The sequence below is a fragment of the Oryza sativa genome, chromosome 8, assembly GCF_034140825.1.
Source record: "Oryza sativa Japonica Group chromosome 8, ASM3414082v1".
Taxonomy (NCBI): Eukaryota; Viridiplantae; Streptophyta; class Magnoliopsida; order Poales; family Poaceae; genus Oryza; species Oryza sativa.
This window is the reverse complement of record NC_089042.1, coordinates 7,268,673-7,292,755: the sequence shown is the minus strand read 5'-3', so window position 1 is coordinate 7,292,755 and position 24,083 is coordinate 7,268,673.

The window sequence follows — 24,083 nt, the reverse complement described above, 5'->3', positions numbered from 1 at the left end:
AAAATACATCCTCGAAATTGTGCAAAGAATAATTAAAATTCATGTGAAAGCCTCCAACAATTAAAATGTGCAAATATAAAAGTCAAATAAGGCTTGGAGGATTTTTGTATATTTCCTAAAAGCCTAAAATGCGTAAATAAATTTTAGTGGAATTTTCAGAGCACAAATAATAATTGAGAAGAAATAAACAAAGTTAAAAAGGTTTATAAAAAGAAAAACCCTAAAAGAAGTCTTCTTTCCCCCCCTTCCCTTCTTGGGCCGGCTCGGCCCAACTTCCTCCCTCCCTCTCCTCTCCCCCGCGGCCCATCGGCCTTCCCCCGCGCGCGCGCCGCTGATGGGCGGGCCCGCCCGCCACCCTCGCTGACGGGTGGGGCCCACCTGTCATCCCCTACCTCGCGCCGCGCCCGCCGCCCGCCCGTGCCCTAGCGCCGCCGCCACCGCCGAATCCGCCGCATCCCGCCGTCCCCGCGCGCCATAAAGAGGGGGAAATCACTCCCCGTGATTCCCTCCCTCTTTTCCCCCACTTTTCCCTCTCTCTCTACCTCGGATTCGTCCGGATTTGCTCCCGCAATCCTCGCCGGCGCATCAATGGCGGCCGAGATTTCCGCGGCCGATTCCTTCCCCTCCGGCCGCTCTCTCCCCCTCCCGACGCTATATAATCGCTCCCCGTGCCTCTCTCCTCCGTTTCCGCCACTCGCCGCACTCTCTCCCCGTCGGATTCGAGCTCGCGCCGTTGTCCTCCCTCTCCGCCGTCGCCGCCGAGCTCCGGTTCGCCGCCGTCGTCGCCCCGGACCTCCTCCCGCTTCGGCATCGCCTCCTTCGGCTTCGCCGCGTTCTCGTCGACCTCGTCCGCTCCTCCGTTTCGCCCGCCGACCGCCGGAGCATCGCCGTCCTCGTCGACCCGAGCCGCGCCGCCGCCTCTCTCCGCTTCGGTCGCCGTTCCCGTCGTCGCCGTCGACCCGGGGTGAGCCGAGGACCGCCGCTTCGCTTCCCTCTTCTCTCCTCTCTCTCGGCCGCCGCTCCGCCGTGCCTATGGCCGCCGCCGGCGACCATAGGGGCGCGGGCGCGCCGCCTCCCGTCGGCCGTGCCGGCAAGGCCGCCATCGGGCGCGCCCCGCGGCTGCCAGGTGGGGCCCGGCCGTCAGCCGCCCGCGCCCACGGGTGCGGCTGACGCGTGGGACCCACGGCGCCGGCCGGCGTCAGCCGCGTGGGCCCGGTCCACCGTGGACCGTGAGGCTGACGCGTGGGCCCCACTCCCGTGGACCCGGTCCGCGCGCCCTCTCCCTCGGCTGACGCAATAAATCCGATTTTTAATTAAAATTTAAATGAAGAAATTCGCAAATATCCATTTAAAGAGCATATAAACTTCAAATGGCCATAACTTGGCCATTTGAACTCGGAATTGGACCGTTCAAGTCTCTAATTTTTCCTTAAGAAGTCAAGAACCCATTTTTGTGCTTTGTTTCTGCTGTTATATGGAGTTTATTAGAGTAAAAGCCTTTTCTTTTCCGTTGGTCGTGTAGACGCTGCAGCTTCGGAAGATCCGCTCTTCGTGGAAGTTGAAGCCGACGTTTGGGAAAGCGAGCAAGGCAAGTCACATCATCTTTGAGCATATTGAATCCCAGTTTATAAAATTATGTTGATTTAAATTATTGCATTATCGCTTTATTTAAATTCCCGCGTTATCACTGTTTTATTTAGCCATGCCTATTTACCTTTGTTATGACCTTATTATTATTGTTATTGTTATTATTATTACCTTGTGCACCCTAGAATAAACAAAACCTCAACTAGTGGACACTCTACTCATGGCACCACTAGTTTAATTTTAGGTAGATGCTTCGCAATTTAATTAGGTAACATTAGGTGGTTTTTCAACTATAGACTTTGGGAAATATTCATATCACCTGGATACTATGGAATGGTTTGGTTATTGTGGAATTGGCTTCACACCGCTCCTTCTATTCAAAATCCCCAAAATGGTTTTAGGCTGGGCGCGGGGTGCATGGTTTTGATAGTAGCACCTCGGCCATATAAGGACCGGTCTTCGGGCCTCTGTTGCAAAGCACTACCGTACTTCCACATGTCTAGTGGGTAAGGCTTAGTTTGTGGCTCAGTCTGGTTATAAACAAAAGTACACGGATGGAGGTGGATGAAGTCGGGGGTCGATGGACATTCTCCAGGGCAAATGAAGGCTACACGAGCTGCGGCCCGGTAGTCGAGATGTCATGGCACAGGGCCGGTGTCCTGCTGCTAGGGGCTCAGTCCTGCCTGCCTGTCCCGGGGGTTCCGGCCGTAGGCGGGATTGGGTCGGTACTCTTGTCTATGGCTAGGATGGGTTGGAAACTATGTCACGTCTTCCGTCTGTATACCGTGGTGGTATGTGGCACGTGGTTGCACGTGAGGAAGATGTGTCTTGTGGGTAAAGATGTACACCTCTGATCAGAGTATAATCTATTCGAATAGCCGCGCCCTCGGTTATGGGCAAGCCGAGCAATGTACCCAAGTTAGTGTTTCAATTCTTAAAACCTGCTTAACAACTAAAAGGTGGAATGGTTGGCCTGGGTTGGCTTGGGACGAGCTGGGACCCAGGGTCGGGTTGCCAGTTCGGTCTTAATCATCATAGGCCTTGGGTTAAGGCAGGTTCGTGTGGGTTCACGGCCTTGATAAATAATATTGTATAGTTCTAGGATCGCGTTTACAAAATAGCTTTGAGCAACTAAATGTCTTTAAATGCTGTTTACTGCAACCCTAACCCTTTATGGTATAATTCCCTTGTACTCCCTTGCATTTATTCTGCATTTGTGGGTGTGTCTTGTTGAGTACGGTGGTTGTACTCAGTCTTGCTCAATTTTTCCCAAGCCCAGAAGAGGAGCTCCTTGAAGATGAAGGCTTTGGTGTCTAGCTCGTGCCTGCCGTCAAGCGCCTGTGGTCGTCGCCCTAGTCTTCCGCTGTTTATCGTTTGTCTCTGTGTGTGCTGGGCCTTCGCTGCCCATGTAATAAGTTAACTATTTACGCTTCCGCTTGTTAAACTCTGAATTGTATCAACTTTTGGTGTACCTTGCCTCCTGGGACAAGGATTAATGCACGCACGTCAGGAACGCCCGTTGGGTTATTTCCGGTCGTTACAAGTTGGTATCAGAGCCACCCTTGACCCTAGGACGAGCCGTAGATCCCAAGCCTTAGCAATATTTTCAAAAATAAAAATCTTTTGTTATTTGTGAAAACTGTCTAGTCTCTCTCTGTCTTGCTGCTTCATTTATCGCCAAAATCTGACCTTTAAAATGTTGTTTTTCTTTTTGTTTTTGTTTGTAGATGGCCGGCAGCGTCACCCGTCGTGGTTTGGACATGACTGGCTTCGTCTTGGAGCTGCGGGGCATATGCGTGGTCTTGGGGTACCCACATGGAGTGGACTACCAGGCCAGGCCGCTTCCGGAGCAGGAGGGTGACGACGCGGAGCCCCACGCTGGTTGGGAGGTCACTGCAGTGATCCTCTCTGGCTATCCCGAGCGGACTTCGCTGGCAGTCACCGCGGGTGGGGATTCCTTCCCCGCCGCTTGCCAGAACGACGCTCTCCTCGCCATCGTCACTCTTCACCAGCGCTACCCGGACGAGTTGCAGCACTCGCCCTACCGCTACCACCCTCGTCGCGGAGGAGCCCGCGACTACGCCACCTTCCGAGATGCTAGCTCGGAGGATGACGCTACCATCGTGCACCTGGCGCGCATGGTGGAGGCGTACGACGCGGCTCGTATCGACTTCCATCAGATGGTGCATCGCGGGATGGTCGAGAACAACATGAAGATCCTGGAGCTGCGTCAGGAGAACCTGCAGCTCAAGAAGGACCTAGACGTGGTGGAGGCGCAGCTGCATCAGCTCAAGATCGCCCAGGGAGAGGTCTGCCGCCCCAAGCGTCGCCGCGTCTGCCGCAGCCAGAAGATCACCGCCCGCAAGAGCACCTCCAGGCCCGAGCTTGTTCGTCAGTCCCTGGCGTGGACTTGCTTCGTCGAGACCCCTCGTGCCGAGCCCGCGCCCGTGGTTCCCCAGAAGGGGGAAGCCTCCGGCGTTGGTAGCACGGAGGATGCGCTGTTGCTCACCTTCCGTCCTGGCCCGTCGCAGCGGTAGACGAGCAGTTAGTAGGCTTGCGCGTGTGTTCTTTCTCGTTTGTCTTCTTGTTGAGTCGTGTGGGGCATGGTTATGCCGGTGTGTGGTATAACTGTGTCGGAGCCTGTCTTATTTTATTTGCCTAAGCAACTTGAACTTTAATGAACCCATTTAATAGCAGTAATAAATTCAAGAATTATAGTAGTCGTGGGTGGTTAGTTTTAATTGTTAGCTCTTTCTCTGCTTGCTGGTTCTGTGTGGGGGGTTTTCAGATGGTGACGACCAGGAGAAATGCTGCTACCGGTGATGGCAACCAACCTGAAGGCAGCAACCACAACCACCAGGGCAACCCACCTCCACCTCCTCCTCCACCTCCACCACCACCACCAGATACCAATGCCATTCTCACCCAAATCCTCGCCCAGCAGGCCAACATGATGACTGCTTTCCTCCACCACCTCCAAAATCCACCACAACATAATGCTCCACCACCACCCCCACAACACTCTAAACTCGCCGAGTTCCTCCGCATCCGTCCACCCACCTTCTCTAGCTCCAACAACCCCGTGGATGCGTTGGATTGGTTGCATGCCGTGGGGAAAAAGCTAGACACGGTGCAGTGCAGCGATGAGGAGAAAGTCATCTTCGCCGCCCACCAGCTGCAGGGGCCCGCATCTCTATGGTGGGACCATTTCCAGGCTACGCAGCCAGAGGGGCAACCTATTACTTGGGCCCGCTTCACCGCCGCTTTCCGGAGAACCCATGTGCCCGCCGGAGTCATGGCCCTTAAGAAAAGGGAATTCCGAGAGTTGAAGCAAGGCAACCGCTTCGTGATGGAGTATTTGCATGAGTTCAACAATCTGGCCCGTTACGCCCCGGAGGATGTGCGGGAAGATGAGGAGAAGCAAGAGAAGTTCTTGGCAGGAATGGACCCCGAGCTGTCCGTCCGTCTAGTCTCTGGGGACTATCCGGATTTCCAACGTCTGGTGGACAAGAGCATCCGCTTGGAAGCCAAGCACAAGGAACTGGAGTCGCACAAGCGCCGCTTGGCGAATTTCCGCAATCAACAGGGTGCTAACCAAAGGGTCCGCTACACCAATCCCTATCCCGGGGGATCCTCTTCGCAGCAGCAACAACAGCAGCAGCAACCCCGCTCTGCGCCCCGACCTCAATTCGTGGTGCGCGTCCCACAGCCGCAGCAGCAGCAGAATCAGCAAGGGACTCGTGCGCCCCGTCCTCCTACGCCAACGGTGCAGCCTGGTCAAGGCCGCAGGGACGCTCAAGGTCAGCAGCGTCTGTGCTTCAACTGCTTCGAGCCCGGGCACTTTGTGGATAAATGCCCGAAGCCAAGGCGCCAGCAAGGCCAAGCGCCTCCCCGCTCCAACAACGGTGGGAAGGATGTCATTCGGGGTCGTGTGAATCACGTGACGGCCAAGGACGTGCTGACAACTCCAGACGTCATCGTTGGTACGTTCCTCGTTCATTCCATCCCTGCTACCATTTTGTTCGACTCTGGAGCTTCCCACTCGTTTATATCTGTGCCATTCGTGGGGAGAAATCAGTTGGGGGTAGAAAGGCTTAGGAACCCTCTGCTCATCACCACCCCTGGAGGGGTTATGACAGCAAAGTATTATAGCCCTGCCGTCCCTATAGAAATTCAGGGGATTCCTTTTCCCTCGGATCTGATTCTGCTAGACACCAAGAATTTGGATGTGATTCTTGGGATGAATTGGTTGGCTCAATTCCAAGGAGTAGTGGATTGCGCGAGACGCACCGTCACTCTGTACCGAGGGCCGGAACAACCGGTTGTTTTCTTTGCACCCCCAACCTCTGTCAGTAGTTCAGAACTGCATTAGATAGGACTGTCAGAAATCCCCATCGTCAGGGAGTTCGGAGATGTGTTTCCGGAAGAACTACCCGGTATGCCGCCCAAGCGAGAGATTGAGTTCCGGATAGATCTTGCTCCAGGAACCACTCCTCTGCACAAGCGACCCTACCGTATGGCAGCAAATGAACTGGCCGAAGTAAAGAAACAGTTGGAAGAGTTGAAAGAAAAGGGGTACATACGTCCGAGTACTTCCCCCTGGGGTGCTCCTGTGATTTTTGTGGAGAAGAAAGACAAGACGAAGAGGATGTGCGTTGACTACAGAGCTCTCAATGAAGTCACCATCAAAAACAAGTACCCTCTTCCCCGGATCGATGATCTGTTCGATCAGCTTAAAGGTGCCACTGTATTCTCCAAGATTGATCTTCGTTCCGGATATCACCAATTACGTATTCGCGAAGAAGATATTCCGAAGACCGCATTCACCACGCGATACGGGCTGTATGAATTCACGGTGATGTCATTCGGTCTAACCAATGCACCTGCCTTCTTCATGAACTTAATGAACAAAGTGTTCATGGAATACTTGGATAAGTTTGTTGTGGTTTTCATTGATGACATTCTGATATACTCACAATCAGAGGAAGACCATCAGCACCATCTCCGTCTGGTGTTGGGAAAGTTGCGGGAACATCAATTGTATGCCAAGCTTAGCAAGTGTGAGTTCTGGTTGTCCGAAGTTAAATTCTTAGGACACGTGATATCTGCTAAAGGAGTTGCTGTGGACCCCGAAACAGTGACCGCCGTCACCGATTGGAAGCAACCCAAGACAGTTACTCAAGTCCGCAGTTTCTTAGGTTTGGCAGGATACTACCGGAGATTCATCGAGAACTTCTCCAAAATCGCTCGACCCATGACACAGTTGTTGAAGAAAGAAGAGAAATTTGTGTGGAGCCCGCAAGGCGAGAAGGCGTTTCAAACTCTCAAGGAAAAGCTGGTTTCCTCGCCGGTGTTAATCTTGCTGGATACTCGCAAGGATTTCATAGTGTATTGTGACGCTTCGCGCCAAGGATTAGGGTGCGTGCTCATGCAGGACGGTCACGTGGTAGCCTATGCCTCACGTCAGCTATGGCCTCATGAAGGCAACTACCCTACCCATGACTTGGAGTTAGCCGCGGTGGTTCATGCTCTAAAAATCTGGCGGCACTATCTCATTGGGAATCGCTGTGAAATATATACCGATCATAAGAGTTTGAAATACATCTTCACCCAGTCGGATCTGAATCTTCGGCAAAGGAGATGGTTAGAACTCATCAAGGATTATGATGTGGGAATTCACTATCATCCTGGTAAGGCCAACGTGGTTGCCGACGCTCTAAGTCGAAAGAGCCATTGCAACACTCTTAACGTCCGTGGCATTCCACCCGAACTTAATCAACAGATGGAAGCCCTGAACCTAAGCATAGTTGGTCGTGGATTCTTAGCTGCGTTAGAAGCCAAGCCTACCTTGCTCGATCAAATCCGCGAGGCTCAGAAGAATGATCCGGACATGCATGGACTCCTCAAGAATATGAAACAGGGTAAAGCCGCTGGTTTCACAGAGGATGAACACGGAACCCTATGAAACGGAAAGCGGGTATGCGTTCCAGATAACAGAGAACTTAAACAGCTGATACTTCAGGAAGCTCATGAAAGTCCTTATTCCATCCACCCTGGCAGTACGAAGATGTACTTAGACTTGAAGGAGAAATACTGGTGGGTTAGCATGAAGCGGGAAATTGCAGAGTTTGTGGCCCTATGTGATGTGTGCCAGCGTGTCAAGGCAGAGCACCAACGACCGGCCGGACTTCTCCAACCTCTCCAAGTACCAGAATGGAAATGGGATGAAATTGGGATGGATTTCATCACCGGACTTCCAAAAACCCAAGGTGGATATGATTCTATATGGGTAGTTGTGGATCGATTAACCAAGGTAGCTCGATTTATTCCTGTGAAGACCACCTATGGAGGGAACAAGCTAGCCGAGCTCTACTTCGCTAGGATCGTGAGTCTCCATGGCGTTCCCAAGAAAATCGTATCTGATAGGGGAAGCCAATTCACCTCTCACTTTTGGAAGAAGCTCCAAGAAGAGCTGGGTACCCGATTAAATTTCAGCACCGCCTATCACCCGCAGACAGATGGACAGACCGAGCGTCTAAATCAGATCCTAGAAGATATGCTCCGCGCATGTGTCCTAGATTTTGGGAAGACCTGGGATAAGAGTCTCCCCTATGCCGAGTTCTCCTACAATAACAGTTAACAAGCCAGCATACAAATGGCACCTTATGAAGCGTTGTACGGGCGCAAATGCCGGACACCGCTCTTGTGGGACCAAGTTGGAGAAAGCCAAGTGTTCGGGACTGATATCCTGAGAGAAGCTGAAGCTAAAGTCAGAATCATTCGGGATAATCTAAAGGTGGCACAGTCCCGGCAGAAAAGTTATGCAGATAACCGTCGCCGTGACCTGGAATTCGCAGTGGGTGATTTTGTATACCTTCGGGTCACGCCATTGCGAGGTGTGCACAGGTTTCAGACAAAAGGGAAGCTCGCACCTCGGTATGTGGGTCCTTTCCGTATCAATGCTCGGCGCGGAGAAGTCGCTTACCAGCTGGAGCTGCCCGCCTCCTTGGGCAACATGCATGATGTGTTTCATGTGTCGCAACACAAGAAATGCCTTCGAGTGCCATCCGAGCAGGCCGACTCAGAGCAAATTGAAGTTCGCGAAGATTTGACCTACGTGGAGAGGCCAGTGAAAATCCTGGACACCATGGAGCGCAGGACCAGGAACCGGGTAATTCGTTTTTGCAAGGTCCAGTGGAGCAACCACGCCGAAGAAGAAGCTACTTGGGAGCGTGAAGACGAGCTGAAGGCAGCCCATCCCGATCTCTTCGCCAGTTCTTCCGAATCTCGGGGTCGAGATTCCGTTTAAGGGGGGTAGGTTTGTCGCGTCCCAAAACGACTCTAAAATACATCCTCGAAATTGTGCAAAGAATAATTAAAATTCATGTGAAAGCCTCCAACAATTAAAATGTGCAAATATAAAAGTCAAATAAGGCTTGGAGGATTTTTGTATATTTCCTAAAAGCCTAAAATGCGTAAATAAATTTTAGTGGAATTTTCAGAGCACAAATAATAATTGAGAAGAAATAAACAAAGTTAAAAAGGTTTATAAAAAGAAAAACCCTAAAAGAAGTCTTCTTTCCCCCCCTTCCCTTCTTGGGCCGGCTCGGCCCAACTTCCTCCCTCCCTCTCCTCTCCCCCGCGGCCCATCGGCCTTCCCCCGCGCGCGCGCCGCTGACGGGCGGGCCCGCCCGCCACCCTCGCTGACGGGTGGGGCCCACCCGTCATCCCCTACCTCGCGCCGCGCCCGCCGCCCGCCCGTGCCCTAGCGCCGCCGCCGCCGCCGAATCCGCCGCAGCCCGCCGTCCCCGCGCGCCATAAAGAGGGGGAAATCACTCCCCGTGATTCCCTCCCTCTTTTCCCCCGCTTTTCCCTCTCTCTCTACCTCGGATTCGTCCGGATTTGCTCCCGCGATCCTCGCCGGCGCATCAATGGCGGCCGAGATTTCCGCGGCCGATTCCTTCCCCTCCGGCCGCTCTCTCCCCCTCCCGACGCTATATAATCGCTCCCCGTGCCTCTCTCCTCCGTTTCCGCCACTCGCCGCACTCTCTCCCCGTCGGATTCGAGCTCGCGCCGTTGTCCTCCCTCTCCGCCGTCGCCGCCGAGCTCCGGTTCGCCGCCGTCGTCGCCCCGGACCTCCTCCCGCTTCGGCATCGCCTCCTTCGGCTTCGCCGCGTTCTCGTCGACCTCGTCCGCTCCTCCGTTTCGCCCGCCGACCGCCGGAGCATTGCCGTCCTCGTCGACCCGAGCCGCGCCGCCACCTCTCTTCGCTTCGGTCGCCGTTCCCGTCGTCGCCGTCGACCCAGGGTGAGCCGAGGACCGCTGCTTCGCTTCCCTCTTCTCTCCTCTCTCTCGGCCGCCGCTCCGCCGTGCCTATGGCCGCCGCCGGCGACCATAGGGGCGCGGGCGCGCCGCCTCCCGTCGGCCGTGCCGGCAAGGCCGCCTTCGGGCGCGCCCCGCGGTTGCCAGGTGGGGCCCGGCCGTCAGCCGCCCGCGCCCGCGGGTGCGGCTGACGCGTGGGACCCACGGCGCCGGCCGGCGTCAGCCGCGTGCGCCCGGTCCACCGTGTACCGTGAGGCTGACGCGTGGCCCCCACTCCCGTGGACCCGGTCCGCGTGCCCTCTCCCTCGGCTGACGCAATAAATCCGATTTTTAATTAAAATTTAAATGAAGAAATTCGCAAATATCCATTTAAAGAGCATATAAACTTCAAATGGCCATAACTTGGCCATTTGAACTCGGAATTGGACCGTTCAAGTCTCTAATTTTTCCTTAAGAAGTCAAGAACCCATTTTTGTGCTTTGTTTCTGCTGTTATATGGAGTTTATTAGAGTAAAAGCCTTTTCTTTTCCATTGGTCGTGTAGACGCTGCAGCTTCGGAAGATCCGCTCTTCGTGGAAGTTGAAGCCGACGTTTGGGAAAGCGAGCAAGGCAAGTCACATCATCTTTGAGCATATTGAATCCCAGTTTATAAAATTATGTTGATTTAAATTATTGCATTATCGCTTTATTTAAATTCCCGCGTTATCACTGTTTTATTTAGCCATGCCTATTTACCTTTGTTATGACCTTATTATTATTGTTATTGTTATTATTATTACCTTGTTCACCCTAGAATAAACAAAACCTCAACTAGTGGACACTCTACTCATGGCACCACTAGTTTAATTTTAGGTAGATGCTTCGCAATTTAATTAGGTAACATTAGGTGGTTTTTCAACTATAGACTTTGGGAAATATTCATATCACCTGGATACTATGGAATGGTTTGGTTATTGTGGAATTGGCTTCACACCGCTCCTTCTATTCAAAATCCCCAAAATGGTTTTAGGCTGGGCGCGGGGTGCATGGTTTTGATAGTAGCACCTCGGCCATATAAGGACCGGTCTTCGGGCCTCTGTTGCAAAGCACTACCGTACTTCCACATGTCTAGTGGGTAAGGCTTAGTTTGTGGCTCAGTCTGGTTATAAACAAAAGTACACGGATGGAGGTGGATGAAGTCGGGGGTCGATGGACATTCTCCAGGGCAAATGAAGGCTACACGAGCTGCGGCCCGGTAGTCGAGATGTCATGGCACAGGGCCGGTGTCCTGCTGCTAGGGGCTCAGTCCTACCTGCCTGTCCCGGGGGTTCCGGCCGTAGGCGGGATTGGGTCGGTACTCTTGTCTATGGCTAGGATGGGTTGGAAACTATGTCACGTCTTCCGTCTGTATACCGTGGTGGTATGTGGCACGTGGTTGCACGTGAGGAAGATGTGTCTTGTGGGTAAAGATGTACACCTCTGATCAGAGTATAATCTATTCGAATAGCCGCGCCCTCGGTTATGGGCAAGCCGAGCAATGTACCCAAGTTAGTGTTTCAATTCTTAAAACCTGCTTAACAACTAAAAGGTGGAATGGTTGGCCTGGGTTGGCTTGGGACGAGCTGGGACCCAGGGTCGGGTTGCCAGTTCGGTCTGAATCATCATAGGCCTTGGGTTAAGGCAGGTTCGTGTGGGTTCACGGCCTTGATAAATAATATTGTATAGTTCTAGGATCGCGTTTACAAAATAGCTTTGAGCAACTAAATGTCTTTAAATGCTGTTTACTGCAACCCTAACCCTTTATGGTATAATTCCCTTGTACTCCCTTGCATTTATTCTGCATTTGTGGGTGTGTCTTGTTGAGTACGGTGGTTGTACTCAGTCTTGCTCAATTTTTCCCAAGCCCAGAAGAGGAGCTCCTTGAAGATGAAGGCTTTGGTGTCTAGCTCGTGCCTGCCGTCAAGCGCCTGTGGTCGTCGCCCTAGTCTTCCGCTGTTTATCGTTTGTCTCTGTGTGTGCTGGGCCTTCGCTGCCCATGTAATAAGTTAACTATTTACGCTTCCGCTTGTTAAACTCTGAATTGTATCAACTTTTGGTGTACCTTGCCTCCTGGGACAAGGATTAATGCACGCACGTCAGGAACGCCCGTTGGGTTATTTCCGGTCGTGACAATAAACCTCACCGTCAAGTCCTTGCAACATGTAAGCTCCCTTGGACACAACCTTATGTATTTGAAATGGTCATTCCCAATTAGGTGACCACTTGCCGAATTTGTTGTCTCGAGTCCTTACCGGCAAAATCAATTTCCAAACTAACTCTCCTTCAGAAAAAGACTTAGGCACCACTTTTTTGTTATAATGCCGAGCAACCCGTTCCTTATCCTTACTCACCTTGGCAAGGGCTCTCAATCTGGATTGGACCAAATCTTCTGTTTCATCTACCATGAGATTGTAATACTCATCGGCTGCTAAACTGTCTTGTAAATCTAATCGTCTGGAGCCGATTTTAGTTTCCCATGGCAAAACCGCTTCGTGTCCATAAACAAGTTTATAAGAAGGAACTTGAATTGATCCATGACCCAACGGGGCAGGTAGGATCACAGAGCATGGATGCTATGCAAACTCAGGACGTAACCACCTGCCCCGTTGATGAAATCACGCAGTAGACACCACGTGAGCTGCATATTCCCTTCAAGAACTTATCAATCAAGGTATGCCCGTAGTTTATGTTTTTTGGACTTGTACATTCCGCAAGTTTCTGCTTAGGTTGATTACTAATAGATAACCTCTCATCACGTGAAGGTTGTGTCGGGAATGGCCATCCCAACGGACCCTTCAGGGACTTACCACTGTAGGCCGATTCCTGCAGGATACTCGAGAGTCGAAGTTGAGCTGGTGGAAGCCACGTACGAGGACCTCGAATTGGACTACCCTGGAGGAGACGGTGAGACGCATCTACGTGACACAAGCCACGCCATTATACTATGGCGCAAGCGCTACCTCATCCTCCCTGGGCGACAAGCGGCGTCTCGTGCACCATCCCCTCCGGCTCCACCGTCTCCTCCTCAGGCTCCTGCACCGTCTCCTCCTGATCAGGCTCCTGCGCCGTGTCCTCCGGCACCTTCTAAGTCAAGAACTCACCAAGCTCCACTGCCTGCCGGCACAAGGGCAATGAAGAAGGCGAAAGTTGACGCCGCCGAGAACAAGGAGCCGCCGTACGATTGCACGCAAGAGGAGCTTGACGCTTATGTGGCTGTAGAAGTGAAGAGATAATTGAAGCCTCGAAGTCCAGAAAAGCAGATTCCTATAGACCCGAGTGCCAACAAGTTCTTCCAGAAGATGTCGGGACCACTCAAGCAGGCCTTAAAGCTAACGGACTATGAGCGAACACTTAGGAAAGCATATTATAGAAAGTCCAAAAAAGTCCCTCAGCTTGGAGAGCAACCAAACCAGGAGGTCGAGCCATTGGTGACTGGGCAAGAAATTGGAATAAAAGAATTCATTTCTGATATCGGGCTAACTAGGGCTCAGTTACTTAGAGGTGCACCTCCAAAGGCGGAAGTGAGACACCTTGACGAACTTGGTAAACCGCTTGTCAAGCCTGAGCAGCTGCAGTCCCTACCCACACAGATGTACCAATTCCATGAATGGTACATGGAGATGAGCGCCAGCGGTAGGGAGATTATTGGAGCGAGAATCAAGAACTCCGACTTCTTACAAGGAGAAGATGTTCTCTGGATCAATTTCAAGGATATCTACGAACTATACCAACTAGATGCCCTCGACGTCTCTATTCTGAGCGCATGGATTTTGTACATATCATTGAGTTATATTTCTTACGTTCCTTTAATTAGCTCCTTGTATATATGTACACCATATATAACAATTCCTTCATCGTTGTAGAATGGAGATTCAAAGGGCTCGACAGCGGGGGTTTTTCAATACTGGATTCATCGACCCTCGGAAAGTAAACGTCGAAATGGTCACCAAGTATCCGCAACCCACAGAGGTCAATCTCGTCCATCTCCTCAAGGAGCAGCATTTCAAGACGTTCATACTACTGCCGTACAACACAGAGTTAGTTTTTACTATCTACCGAACAAATTTCGTTCCCGTACATATAGATGCACAGTGTTTCATATATCATCTCACACAAATTGCATATTCCACTGGGTCCTTTTACTCTTCGACTTGAAGGAATGTAGAGTCAATGTCTATGACTCAATGAATAAAGATGAGTCTACTTTTGACCAGATTTTTGAACTTATAAACAGGTAATGTCATATGTTCCAGTGTTATTAATTATTACGAATTTTGCTATTGCTAGTACGAATCATATATAGTTTTAAACTTCATGTAGGGCTTGGTATCGGTTCCGTCATTTGGTCCGTGGCACTTGGAAAGAAAAACTTCGCCGGAGGTTCAAATTTGTAGTGAGTACATGATCAAAATTTATATCGAATCTCTAATTCAAATATAAAATCTCTCGTCGTTTGTCATGTATATAGTGTGCAAAACAGGAAGAGGGAACTAACTTGTGCGGCTACTACATATGCGAGTATTGCCACTGCGTTACAACCCAAATCATCACCACAAGAGAACTCGATGTACGTATAAATAAACCATTCAAAATTTCATTGCGTATGTATCGATTTCTTGTTTACTAATTAACTTCATACATTCATAGGTTATTCACATGAGGGACAACCTCACACACGAGGACTTTATCACGGCTGTTCAAGAACAACTCATGGGATTCATCAATGAACAAGTCCTTGATCCCGAGGGTGAATTCTACTACGACGGATCTACAATTCATAAGTCGTTAACTTCTGAGATAACGACTACGTCGAAGTCGTAGCTAGGACATAATGAATTGTAATACATATCTATATTTATATATGTACACATTTACTTTAGTGTAAATATATTATATATGCACATAAAATGTTAAGTATATACATATATGTCTATTTTGTACATGTACATATGCATAGATATATGTATAAATACATATTATTAATATATGTCATATATATATATATATATATATATATATATATATATATGAAAATGATTATGTACTCCCGGGAGTACGTACACCCGGTTCCATCTACCGTCCATCACAGCCATCTCGATGAAGCTCCTTAGCGGATCACCGAACGGACCCGTTTTGATTTTCCTTTTGTAAAATAATAATCCATGATCCTTAATTAGCGCTTAATTATATAAATCGCACCGGTTAGTACTCAACAGATCGAACAGCTCTCGCGACATTTGCGGTTTGACGCGAGGCGGAGGCGGCGACGGTTCCTTGACGGTAGCTTGGTTGGAGGTCGCGAAGTCCGCCGGCGGTGGAAGAACTGGAGCAATCTTGCCACGGCAGCCACGGACGGGTGGACGGCGCGCTCCATCAACCAGTTCGACCACCCGCTTCCTCATACAGTCCTCAGACGGATGGGATTAGCAACGACATCAGGTAGTTGGGTTGTGCTCCCCGTCGATGGTGCCGATCGACTAGATTTACGTCCTTTCAATGCTTGAATTATCATTGATGGTTGTTTACATCCATTACTCCCCTTTCGCAGGATTCCCATGGCAACAGTATCAGGGTCGGCGGCGGCTTCCACAGTTCCACTACCGCAGCAAGAAACGCGAACTCTCCTCCAACTAAAATCAGTACGGCTGGTCGAGGCAAACGAATCGAACGATTCGGCCGGCGGCTGCCACAGATCGACCATGCACGATGATGCCAGTTTGTAGAGTTATTCCCAGCTAATGAATCACGCGGCAACGGTGGAAGACCGCAGATACGAACATGTACGCACATCTCCCATTGTGATTTGGTTTCTGGTAGAGATGTAACAATTAGCTTAGCTTAAGATTATAGTCTGACGACGATGGCGATGCAGTGATGCAGTTTTTCCTCTGTAGCTATGATTTCTTTTTCTTAATCTCAGTTGTATCTATGTACTGTTACCGTCTTCTTAGTTGATTATAACTTAACCTTCTGTACTTCTTAATCGATTATATCTTACATACCACTCGTTATTGTAATCAGTATGATTACACACTGCTCGTTTGTTTAAACAGCATGCACTGCTTAGTGGTATATACGTACTGTTCTTTGATCGTTGATACTACCAGGTAAAAATAGTATGTACGTACTGACCAAACAAAAAAAATACTAGCATATACCGACTAAAAAACGTTCTAGCATATACTCCTTCAATGAGAAACGCAGTAAATACAGATCAAACAGAAGTATATAAACTTCTCAGGAATGTAGTATATACTGATTAAAAAAAAATTATACTGACTAAGAAGAGGCATATACCACTTACTAATTAAAAAGAAATATAAACCACTACTAATCTAAAAGATCAGTATATACTCATTCTCAGAGGAGATCCGTATGTACTCACTCTTAGAAGAGATAAGTATGTACTCACTCAAAAAGAGATCAGTATATATACTTCCTCCAAGGGAAGATCAGTACATACTCATTCAGGGAGGATATCAGTATATATACTTCATCCAAGAAAAAATCAGTATATACCCATTCCAAGATATCATAATATATCCGGAAAAAAAGGTATACATGTACTGACATTAAATTAAAAAGTGGTATGTAGTGGTACTAAATGAAAAAAGAAGTTATGTACTACTACTACTTAAAAAAAAGGATATACTAATACTGCAAAACAAGTATATATACTTCTAACAACAAGCAGCCTAAGTATAGTGGTACTAAATGAAAAAAGAAGTTATGTACTACTACTACTTAAAAAAAAAGGATATACTAATACTGCAAAACAAGTATATATACTTCTAACAACAAGCAGCCTAAGTATATACTTATAATGAGAAAAAAAGGTATATACTCCTAACGAGCTACCATTAATTTTTTTTAACCTAGTCCTACGCACCAGCCGTTGCATGCAGATAATTTGAAAAAAAGAATGGTGTTTTCTTTTTTTAATCTAATTATTCATTTTGAACTAATGGATATCCATTAAGAAAAGATAGTACATACACCTGGGAGTACAAAAGAGAGATCCGATTCTATATATATATATACACCCAGGTGTACGTACTCCTGCTCTCATCCACCGTACATCAGCGGCCTAGTCCCGATCAAACCTGGTACTGGGTCTAACTACCGGACCCGTTTTGATTTTCGTGGATATAGCGATCCGAACAACCGTGAAAACCACTTTTAAAAACTCTCGTTCGTAGACGGTGGTGCCAAATCAAACCACAGATCGATCCCAGGGCGAGACCTTGATTTACGGACGAATTCGGCGGTGACCGTGAGATCGATAGGCGACTCGGCGTCCGCGGCGGCAATTCGGCGTACATTCACGGTGTGATCTGTCGGCGTTTCTGCATCTACGATGCAGTCACATTAGCAAGCCGGAGCCGACGTCACGATCCAGTGGCAATGGTGTCCACAGCGCAGCCCATCGGCAAGCCGGAGGCGACGGCGTGATCGATCTGCTCGCTGAATCATACAGCAACGTCATCGATCATCAAGAAGATGGATCTGTTTTCTTTTTGTTTTCTTGTTAGATCTCTATAGGTATGCACCAAATCATTCGTTTCCAAATATGATTGTGAACTTCTGTTTAATTAATTTTCTTTGGATGCATGCATAGATCTTGCTTCCGGCGCCATCATCCATCTCGCCGTTTCCTGAGCGGCGGTAACTTTTTTCTTACCAGTATATGCTTTTCTAGTGTACTAAGTATATAAGTATATAGAGAGAATCCCTTATATGCCACTCTAAATTAACTGGTTCCCTTATATGTCACTTTAAATTGGCTTCTCCCTTTTATGCCGCCGGTTCAAGTTTCTCTTCCCTTTTATGCCATTACCGTCAATCCACCGTCAGTTGACCGTTAACTTGATTGTAAAAAGATGCATTTGCCCTTGAGAATTAGTATACAACCAATAATAGGTATTTTAGTACTAATATAGCTACTGGATATAACATATGAAAATTGATTTTTTCTGCATCACATGCAATTTTAGCCATTACCATTACCATCACAAATAAATTTTCAATGTAAGCATGAAACATGCAGTTTTCCAACAATATTTTTAATATAAAGAGCATTTTTCACTGGTTATGACAAAATTTTGTTCACTTAAAAAAGATTTAAAATAAACTAGTTATGATTTTTTTGAAGTTTACACATTTTTTAGTTGAGAGGGCATATTGGTCATTTATGAAAAAAACTAACCTTTGACTAACAGTCAACTAACACTATAGTGGTGGAAGTGGCATAAAAGGGTGGAAAAACTTGAACTAGTGGCATATAAGGGAGAAGCCAATTTTAAGTGGCATATAAGGGAATTGGTGAAATTCTAGTGGCATTAAGAGATTCTCTCATATAGAGAGTATATACTATTTTTTTTTCTAGATTTGCAGTATATACCACTTTTCTAAATATCAGCATGTACTCATTGACGATTTGGCCAGTACGTATATACTGCATTCCTCATTGAAGCTAGATTGTTTTTTGCAGATTAGTAGTATATACTGATTTTTGCTTCCGGCGCCATCATTCATCTCGCCGCTTCCCGGGCGGTGTCCGGGTGACGACGACGGCATCGATCCATCGGCTAGCCTGTATGGCCGTGCAGCAGAGATTCCGGCCAGGTGACAGCCTCGATCATAATTGAGGCGATGCAATTCTTGTACAAAAATTGAAACGATACTTCTTTCTCCAGGGATATATATACTCAGTAGTTGTTGTAACTCTGACAATTCTGCAGCTCGTACAATTCTATACACACCCCTTGCTGGGTAAATCTGCTACGAGTACATTTTTTTTAATAATCGTGTACATATATCTTCAATGAGGAATGTAGTATATACTGGCCAAAGAATACTACATATATACTGAAAAAAAAAGGGGGGCAGTATATATATACTCCGTCAACGAAAAAAAATCAGTATATACTACTATTATGCAAAAAAAAAAAAAACAATCTAGCTTCAATGAGGAATGCAGTATATACGTGCTGGCCAAATCGTCATTGAGTACATACTGACAAAAAAAAAAGAGCAGTACATACTACTAATTTAGAAAAGTGGTATATACTGAAAATCTAGAAAAAAATGGTATATACTTAGTACACTAGAAATAACAGTATATACTAGTATGAAAAAAAGTTACTACCAATGTATGAAAAGTGATATATATTAGTAGTCCAAAAATCCAGAAAAATGTGTTACAACTAATCAGGAATAACGGTGTGTTACTAATCTAGAAATAGCGGTATATATACTCACTGGTGGAGAAACCATCTTTCGTCCGTCGGCCGATTTCCACAATAGTCCCGGATGCAATAAAAACCGGGGCTAAAGATGATCTTTAGTCCCGATTCAAAAGGGTAACGGGCATATTTGATCTTTAGTCCCGGTTTGTGTTACCAACCGGGACTAAAGATCATCTTTAGTCCCGGTTCGAATGCTGTCAGGTCATGTCAAGCCCCCCCGGGATCTTTAGTCCCGGTTGGTATTACCAACCGGGACTAAAGTCGTACTTTAGTCCCGGTTGGTAATACCAACCGGGACTAAAGATCCCGGTGATCTTTAGCCCCGGTTGGTGCTACCAACCGGGACTAAAGTCCCACCCCTATATATATGTCTTCTTCCTCCTCCAGCTACCCGAGCAAGCTTCAAAATTTCTTCAAAAAAGATGGGAGGTCATGCCAAAATTTCTATTGAATTTATTTTGGTGATTACATACAAATCGGAGGTGCCTAAAAGGTTTGCAACTTCATCCTCCAATGTTTTTTTTTTGTCATACTACATTTGCACATATGTTTTGCACACTTTTTTTGTCTCCAAAATTTAGTTGTAAGTTGATGAGAGAGAAAATGTGTGTGGGGAAGAAAGAATATATAGAAATTTAGTTCATTTGCTAAACAAGGTTTTATAAAATAGTTGAGAAGGAAAACTCTAGTGAAAGTTAATCTTAAATAATAGAAAACAAACTAAAATGAAAATTAAAAGAATTAAAACACATTAAAATTAGTTTAAAACTTTACAAATAGTTTTTAAGAATTATTTGGTGTAATATTTTATGATTTTTGTATGAATAAAGATATCTTATAATTATTGTATGACTGTCATTATTGTAAGAATAATTATTTGTGTACGGTTTTTTTGACTCATGTAGATGGATCGGCAATGGATGTACGCTGACCGGCGGTCCAAAGAGTTTATTGACGGCGTGCACTATTTTTTGAGAGTGGCCGAAGCTAACAGGCAAAGGGGTTTTATTTGTTGTCCATGCAATAAGTGTAAGAATCAGAAGGAGTATTTTGCATCCAGGACTATTCATTTCCACTTGTTTGAGTCGGGGTTCATGCCAAGCTATAATTGTTGGACATCCCACGGAGAGCAAGGTGTTGAAATGGAAGAAGATGAAGTGGAAAACGACAATATTCCGGACTTTGCTCAGTATGTTGGATTTGAAGGAAATCAAACGGGCGAGGAGGAAATAGCTGCTGATGTTAACGACGTTGCGGATGATCTTGGTCAGATGTTGCAGGACGCTAGGGAGGACTGCGAAAGTGAAAAGGAGGCCCATAAATTGGACAAGATGTTGGAGGACCACAGAACTTCGTTGTACCCAGGTTGCGAGCAGGGGCACAAAAAGTTGGATACCACTCTGGAGTTGTTGCAATGGAAGGCAAAAAATGGGGTTAGTGACAAGGCATTTGGCGATTTATTGAAACTCGTCAAGAACATTCTTCCGGGGGGAAACAAATTGCCCGAGACAACGTACGAGGCTAAGAAGATAGTCTGCCCGTTAGGACTGGAAGTTCATAAGATTCACGCATGTCCGAACGATTGTATCCTATATCGCGGTGAGGAGTATGAGAACCTAGAAGCATGCCCTGTTTGCAAAGCACTATGATACAAGATTAGACGGGACGATCCAGGAGAAGTTGACGGGCAGCTAACAAAGAAGAGAATTCCTGCTAAGGTGATGTGGTATTTCCCTATAATACCACGGCTAAGGCGTTTGTTCAGGAACAAGGGGAATGCTAGAATGTTGCGATGGCACGCTGAAGAGCGTCAACAGGACGGGATGCTGAGACACCCCGCCGATGGTTCGCAGTGGCGAAACATCGACAGAAAATTTAAAGAATTTGGAAAGGACGCACGAAACATACGGTTTGGTTTGAGTACGGATGGCATGAATCCTTTTGGAGAGATGAGCAGCGGCCATAGCACTTGGCCCGTTACGATGTGTATCTACAACCTCCCCCCTGGCTATGCATGAAGAGGAAGTACATAATGATGCCCATTATTATTCAAGGCCCCAAGCAACCTGGTAACGACATCGACGTGTACCTAAGACCACTGGTCGAAGATGTTAAACAGTTGTGGAAGAAGGAAGGTGTCCCCGTGTGGGACGAGGACAAACAGGAGGAGTTTAACCTACGAGCGCTGCTGTTCGTAACCATCAATGATTGGCCTGCACTTAGCAACCTATCCGGACAGTCCAACAAGGGGTACAAGGCTTGCACTCACTGTATGGATGAAACAGAAAGTACGTATCTTAAGCACTGTAGGAAGGTTGTATACATGGGTCATCGTCGATTCCTTGCAGCAAACCACCCGGTACGGAAGAAAGGCAAGCACTTCGAACATAAGGCTGACCACCGTACGAAGCCTAAACATCGCAGCGGGAAAACAGTGTTTGCTATGGTTAAAGATCTTCAAGTAGTGTTCGGAAAGGGGCCTGGAAGCCAGCATATAGAGAGCGAAGATGGTCACGCGGCGATGTGGAAAAAGAACTCTATATTTTGAGAGTTACCATATTGGGAATTCTTGGACGTACGCCACGCAATCGACGTGATGCACCTCACTAAGAACCTTTGCGTAAACCTTCTTGGCTTCCTAGGTGTATACGGAAAGTCGAAAGATACACTGGAAGCACGTAATGATCTGAAGCATATGGAACAATGCGGCGACCTTCACCCGGAACCAAAGGAGAAAGGAAGCCATTACTTGAGTCCAGCCAGCTACACTCTTAGCAAGGCAGATAAGGAAAGTATGTTTGAATGCTTGGAGAGCATAAAGGTACCGTCTGGATACTCCACAAATATCAAGCCAATAATAAGCACGAAGGAGAAGAAGTTCACAAACCTAAAGTCTCATGACTGTCACGTGTTGATGACACAACTGCTACCAGTTGTAATAAGGGGTATCCTTCCAGACAATGTCCGGGCAACAACAACAAAGCTATGTGCATTCATGAACGCAATTTCGTAGAAGGTCATCGATCCGGATAGATTAGAAGCCCTTCAGAATGAAGTGGTGCAATGTCTCGTCAGTTTTGAGTTGATATTTCCACCTTCATTTTTCAATATAATGACGCATCTGCTTTGTCACCTTGTGAAAGAGATCCGTATTCTCGGGCCTATGTACCTACACAACATGTTTCCTTTCGAGAGGTACATGGGCATTCTGAAGAAGTATGTTCGTAACCGTGCTCGTCCAAAGGCAAGCATCGCCAAGGGTTATGGAACAGAGGAGGTCATCGAATTTTGCATAGAATTTATCGAAGACCTTCGCCCAATCGGGGTACCTGAATCACGCCATGAAGGGAGACTACGGGGAAAGGGAACTCTCGGAAGGAAAGCAATAATGACGGTAGACAACAATTTATTCCGTAAAGCCCATTTCACTGTTCTGCAACACTCTTCATTGGTAGCTCTTTACATCGAGGAGCACTTGGCTCTAGTTCGCGCCAGGAACATCGGTAAGTCCGATGCATGGATTACACGGCATCACATTGATACTTTCCCCACGTGGCTACGACAACATCTCATGGGTAACGAGTCGATCAACCAACTACTTGCCTTCCTGGCAAGGGGACCGTCTGGGTCGATCGCGACATTCCAGAGATATGAGATCAATGGGTACACATTCTACACGAGAGCCCAAGACATGAAGAGCACGAACCAAAACAGCGCTGTTCGTGTCGATGCCATAGGACACGATGGAACAACTGCCACGTATTACGGTGCCATCGAGGACATATGGGAACTTGACTATGGTCCTCTCAAGGTTCCTCTGTTCCGGTGCCAATGGGTTAGGTTGACTGGTGGAGGCGTAATGATTGATGACAGTGGGATGACAACTGTTGACCTTAACAAGGTTGGATACTCGGACGAACCTTTTGTCCTTGCCAATGATGTAACGCAAGTCTTTTTCGTGAAGGACATGTCTAGCAAAGGAAAGAAGGGCAGAGGGCCTGATGAGCCTAAGCGTCAAGTGGTTCTCCCAGGCAAAAGAAAAATCGTCGGAGTTGAGGACAAGACTGACGAGGATTACGATCAGTTGGATGGGCAACCCCCTTTCACGGTGACGATTGACCCTAGCATCCTCCTATCAAATGAAGACACCCCTTACTCACGCAGCGATCACAAGGAGGGAACAATAGTGAGGAGAAAGTACGTGCGGTCAACCGTCACCGCCGATGTAATGCCGTAATTATTGTGTACACGATGTAAACTATTTTGGATGTATTGATTATCCATATAAATCAATTGATGTATGGCATATGTTAATTACGCACGATTATTAGAGGTTTCAACAAGTTTAAATCATGTATATGCTAGTTATATGTGATACTTACAATTTTTAAAAGTTTTAAATCACACAGGTGGCAATTTCATATGTATGTTAATTAGAGTTTTTAACATTTAATTTACTAGCATTCATATGCTAATTATAATTGACTAGAGGATTTTTAAAAGTTTTAAATCACGCAAGTGGCAATTTCATATGTTAATTAGAGTTTTTAACATTTAATTTACTATCATTCATATGCTAATTATAATTGACTGGAGAATTTTTAAAAGTATTAAATTTAATATATTTTTAAAACTATCATTCATATATTAGAGTTTTTCACAATTTAATTTACTATCTTTCATATGCTACTTATATATGACTATTCGAATTTTTAAAAGGTTTAAATCATGCATGTGGCATTTACATATGTTAATTAGAGTTTTTAGCATTTAATTTAATATAATTCCTACGCTAAGTATATATGATGATTACAATTTTTATTAATTTTAAATCATGCAGTATGTACATACATATTTAATTAGAGTTTTTACCAATATAATAATATCATTCATATATATGCTAAGTAT